Here is a 5,577-nt window from a genome sequence, read left to right as displayed (position 1 = left end):
AGACCCCGCTCCACCTCTGGCTCACCCCACTGTGGTGGCGCCTCTGGTGTGGGGACCCTCGCCGCCGACCCAGGACTGGGGACCCTCGTTGCGGGCCCCGGACTGGGCATCCTCGTTGCGGGCCCCGGACTGGGTACCCTTGTTGGAGGCTTCGTGCCATGACTCCTCACTGGAGGCTTCGTGCCATGGATCATCACTGGAGGCTTCTTGCCATGGATCATCACTGGAGGCTTCGTGCCATGGATCATCACTGGAGGCTTCGTGCCATGGATCATCACTGGAGGCTTCGTGCCATGGATCATCACTGGAGGCTTCTTGCCATGGATCATCACTGGAGGCTTCATGCCATGGATCATCACTGGACTGGAGAGACACACAGGAGGCCTGGCTCTGGGAGCGGGCACAGGATACACCAGGCCGTGGAGGCGCACTGGAGGTCTCGAGTGTAGAGCCTGCACAACCCGTCCTGGCTGGATGAATACTTTGGCCCGACACGTGCGGGCACAGGCACAGGACGCACTGGGCTGTGCAGACGCACCGGAGACACAGTGCGCAGAGCCGGCGCAGGATATCCTGGGCCGTAGAGATGTACTGGCGGCCAGATGTGCTGAGCCGGCACCCTCCGGCCTGGCTGGATGCCCACTCTAGCCCGGCCAATTCGGGGGGCTGTGAACGCGCACTGGAGACACCGTGTGCTCCCCTGCATAACACGGTGCCTGACCAGTATGACGCTCGCCACGGTAAGCACGGGGAGTTGGCTCAGGTCTCCAACCTGACTCAGTCAAACTCCCCGTGTACCCCCCCAAACATATTTGTGGCTGCCTCTCGTGCCTGCTCCATTGCCGTGACTCCTGGTAGCGAAGTCGTTCCTCCCTCGCTACTTCAGCCTGTTTCCATGGCAGGGTCATGTCCCCTGCCATAACCTCCTCCCATGTCCAAGATGTCCTCCATTCTCTCTTCTCCCAGGCCCAGGATCCCTGGTCCTCCTGGCCACGCTGCTTGGTCCTTTGGTGGTGGGTAGTTCTGTCACGACCGTCGTCGGAATGAGACGAAGGTGCAGGGTGGTGAGTGCACATATTCCATTTATTTATAGAAAATGTAGCCAAGAAAACAAGGAAATGACCGTGAAGCTTAACTTCGGCTATAATGCCTCTAACAACTACCCACACTGAAAGGAGGGAAAAGGGCTACCTAAGTATGATTCCCAATCAGAGACAACGATAGATAGCTGTCCCTGAACGAGAACCATACCCGGCCAAAACATAGAAATAAAGAAACATAGAAAACAAAACATAGAATGCCCACCCACATCACACCCTGACCTAACCAAATAGAGAAATTAAACGTCTCTCTAAGGTCAGGGCGTGACAATCTATTGTTTACAGGAAACTCATTCAACAATCTTATTTTGTGGAAAAAGGACCAGGGGGGAGGGCGAAATATATTTCTCCCATTGGCAAAGAAATTCAAAAGGGGTCATTTTGATTCAAATGTGCAAATTGTCCAAACAGATCATCAAGGTAGATGGATTATTTCAAATATGTTATTGGACAATCAACAGATATGCCTTATTAATGTACAGGGTCCAAATAATGATGATCCAAGCTTCTTTGAAAAATATACACTGCTCAAAAAAATAAAGGGAACACTTAAACAACACAATGTAACTCCAAGTCAATCACACTTCTGTGAAATCAAACTGTCCACTTAGGAAGCAACACTGATTGACAATAAAGTTCACATGTTGTTGTGCAAATGGAATAGACAACAGGTGGAAATTATAGGCAATTAGCAAGACACCCCCAATAAAGGAGTGGTTCTGCAGGTGATAACCACAGACCACTTCTCAGTTCCTATGCTTCCTGGCTGATGTTTTGGTCACTTTTGAATGCTGGCGGTGTACAGAGCATGGAGGCGCTACCAGGAGACAGGCCAGTACATCAGGAGACGTGGAGGAGGCCGTAGGAGGGCAACAACCCAGCAGCAGGACCGCTACCTCTGCCTTTGTGCAAAGAGTAGCAGAAGGAGCACTGCCAGATCCCTGCAAAATGACCTCCAGCAGGCCGCAAATGTGCATGTGTCTGCTCAAACGGTCAGAAACAGACTCCATGAGGGTGGTATGAGGGCCCGATGTCCACAGGTGGGGGTTGTGCTTACAGCCCAACACCGTGCAGGACGTTTGGCATTTGCCAGAGAACACCAAGATTGGCAAATTTGCCACTGGAGCCCTGTGCTCTTCACAGATGAAAGCAGGTTCACACTGAGCACATGTGACAGATGTGACAGTTTGGAGACGCCGTGGAGAACATTCTGCTGCCTGCAACATCCTCCAGCATGATCGGTTTGGCGGTGGGTCAGTCATGGTGTGGGGTGGCATTTCTTTGGGGGGCCGCACAGCCCTCCATGTGCTCGCCAGAGGTAGCCTGACTGTCATTAGGTACTGAGATTAGATCCTCAGACCCCTTGTGAGACCATATGCAGGTGTGGTTGGCCCTGGGTTCCTCCTAATGCAAGACAATGCTAGACCTCATGTGGCTGGAGTGTGTCAGCAGTTCCTGCAAGAGGAAGGCATTGATGCTATGGACTGGCCCAACCGTTCCCCAGACCTGAATCCAATTGAGCACATCTGGGACATCATGTCTCGCTCCATCCACCAACATTGCACCACAGACTGTCCAGGAGTTGGCAGATGCTTTAGTCCAGGTCTGGGAGGAGATCCCTCAGGAGACCATCCGCCACCTCATCAGGAGCATGCCCAGGCGTTGTAGGGAGGTCATATAGGAATGTGGAGGCCACACACACTACTGAGCCTCAATTTGTCTTGTTTTAAGGACATTACATCAATGTTGGATCAGCCTGTAGTGTGGCTTTCCACTTTAATTTTGAGTGTGACTCCAAATCCAGACCTCCATGGGTTGATAAATTTAATTTCCATTGATCATTTTTGTGATTTTGTTGTCAGCACATTCAACTATGTAAAGAAAAAAGTATTTAATAAGAATATTTAATTCATTCAGATCTAGGATGCGTTATTTTAGTGTTCCCTTTATTTTTTTGAGCAGTGTATATGAGATTTGATCAACTCGACAAACAACACTCGACACTTATTATGGTGGGAGATTTAAAATACCTATATGGACCGAAAAGGAAATCACACTACAAACTATCACCCTCGGGCACGTAAGGAAATCATGAATGTCATGGGTATATTGGAATTTGTGGATATATGGAGGCTAAAATATCCTGACCTAGTGAGATATACATGGCGGATGCTTAAACTAGTCGTCTTGATTACTTTCTTATGGCATTCTCTCTGGCACCAAACGTTTTAAAAGTGTTGATTGGGGACAGAATGCGGGCAGATCATCACATAATTGGCATATATATATTACACTTACAAAATTTCCACGTGGGCGAGGATATTGGAAATTTAATCAAAGATTTCTGGATGATAACGTGTTTATAACTAGGACAGAAGAATTTCTTACAGTTGTTTTCTGACGTAACATAGGTACTGCAGATCCCCTTATTGTATGTGACACTTTTAAATATGCCTTTAGAGGCCATGCAATTCAGTACTTATCTATAAAATAAAGGAATTTAGGCCAGAAGAGTCCATATTAACAAAGGAAATTGAAGTACTAACAGTACAGTTAGATAACAGTAAAATCTGTACTATAGAGGCACAGAATAAATCAGAGGAAAAACAAGATGAAATGGAGGAACTTATTCAAGAAAATCCAGTGTAATATATTATAAAAATAAAATGAACTGGATGGAATATGGGGAAATATGCACCATATTATTTTTCAATCTTCAACATAGAAATGCTACCATTTTTTTATTGATACTTGTCACAAATTATGGAGTCGTGCATGATGCAACAAACAATATTTTGAACGAGGACGTAAAGTACTTTAAGAATACGTTTTCATTTCAGTCTCCTCCATCTCCACTAACCGAAGCTAATTGTATGGATTTTTTCCTAATAATAATGTAAAATTAACATCTGTACAGAAAGACTCATGTGAAGGCCAAATTACAGAGGAGGAACTTCTTGATGCAATTAAAGCCTTTAAGTCTGGGAAAACTCCAGGGCTGTATGGTATACCAGTGGAAGTATACCTAACTTTTTTATATACTCAGAGGACAATTATTAGCATGTTTTTACCACTCCTATATAAACAGTAGATTATCGGACATGCAACAAGAAGGTCTGATTTAATTATTACTGAAACAGGATCCAAGTGGTATATAAAAAGATCCAGTCCATTTAACAATTGGAGGCCTCTTACACTTCTGTGTTGTTATGCAGAAATTATACCTAAAATCTTGGCGCATAGAATTAAAAAGGTATTGTCAGATTTTATTCATCCTAATCAGACAGTTTTTTTACATGCACAATACATTAGAGATAATATAACGAAACGATAGAATACTACGAAGTATCAGGGAAACCAGGCCTGGTTTTCATAGCTGATTTTGAAAAGGCGTTTGATAAAGTACGACTGGAGTTTATATATAAATGCCTACAAGATTTCAATTTTGGAGAATCTCTTATTAAATGGGTTAAAGTTATGTATAGTAAACCTAGGTGTAAAATAGTAAATAATGGCTACATCTCAGAAAGTTCTAATCTGTCAAGAGGAGTAAAACAAGGTTGTCCACTATCGGCATATCTATTTATTATTGCCATCGAAATGTTAGCTGTTAAAAGTATATCCAACAATAATATTAAGGGATTAGAAATCCGTGACTTGAAAACGAAGGTTGTCATTGTACGTTGATGATTCATGTTTTCTTTTAAAACCACAATTAGAATCTCTCCACAGCCTCACAGAGGATGTAGATACTTTTGCTAACCTCCTCTGGATTGAAACCAAATTATGATAATGTATATTACATATTGGATCACTGAACTTTTTCCCTTTATTCAGATTACAACTGCTCACTTTTGGTTATTTGAAAATGAAATAATCTCCAAAATATCATTATATTTTAGACAAGCCTTAGAAAGTTGGTTGCAATTTCAGTTTAATACACCTGAAAAGACAGAACAAATAATATAACAAATATTGTGGTTAAACTGAAATATACTAATTGATAACAAAAAAATGTATTTTTCCCAAAAATGTTTAACCTCTGTGCTAGAGGGCAGTATTTTCATGTCTGGATGAAAAGCGTGCCCAAAGTAAACTGTCTGTTACTCAGGCCCAGAAGCTATGATATGCATATGCATGGTAGTTTTGGATAGAAAACCTTGTGATGTATACTGACAAGTCTCCCCCTGGTGGCTAACCTGCTGTACGCCACAGTATATACAATTGAAGTCGGAAGTTTACATACACCTTAGCCAAATACTTTTAAACTCAGTTTTTCACAATTCATCACATTTAATCCTGGTAAAAATTCCCTGTTTTAGGTCAGATAGGATAACAACTTTATTTTAAAGTGTCAGAATAATAGTAGAGATATTTATTTATTTCAGCTTTTATTTCTTTCATCACATTCCCAGTGAGTCAGTAGTTGACAAACACTCAATTAGTATTTGGTAGCATTGCATTTAAAATGTTTAAC

Source organism: Oncorhynchus masou, unplaced genomic scaffold (assembly GCF_036934945.1).
Source record: "Oncorhynchus masou masou isolate Uvic2021 unplaced genomic scaffold, UVic_Omas_1.1 unplaced_scaffold_2577, whole genome shotgun sequence".
NCBI classification, from domain to species: Eukaryota; Metazoa; Chordata; class Actinopteri; order Salmoniformes; family Salmonidae; genus Oncorhynchus; species Oncorhynchus masou.
This window is presented reverse-complemented; position numbering follows the sequence as displayed.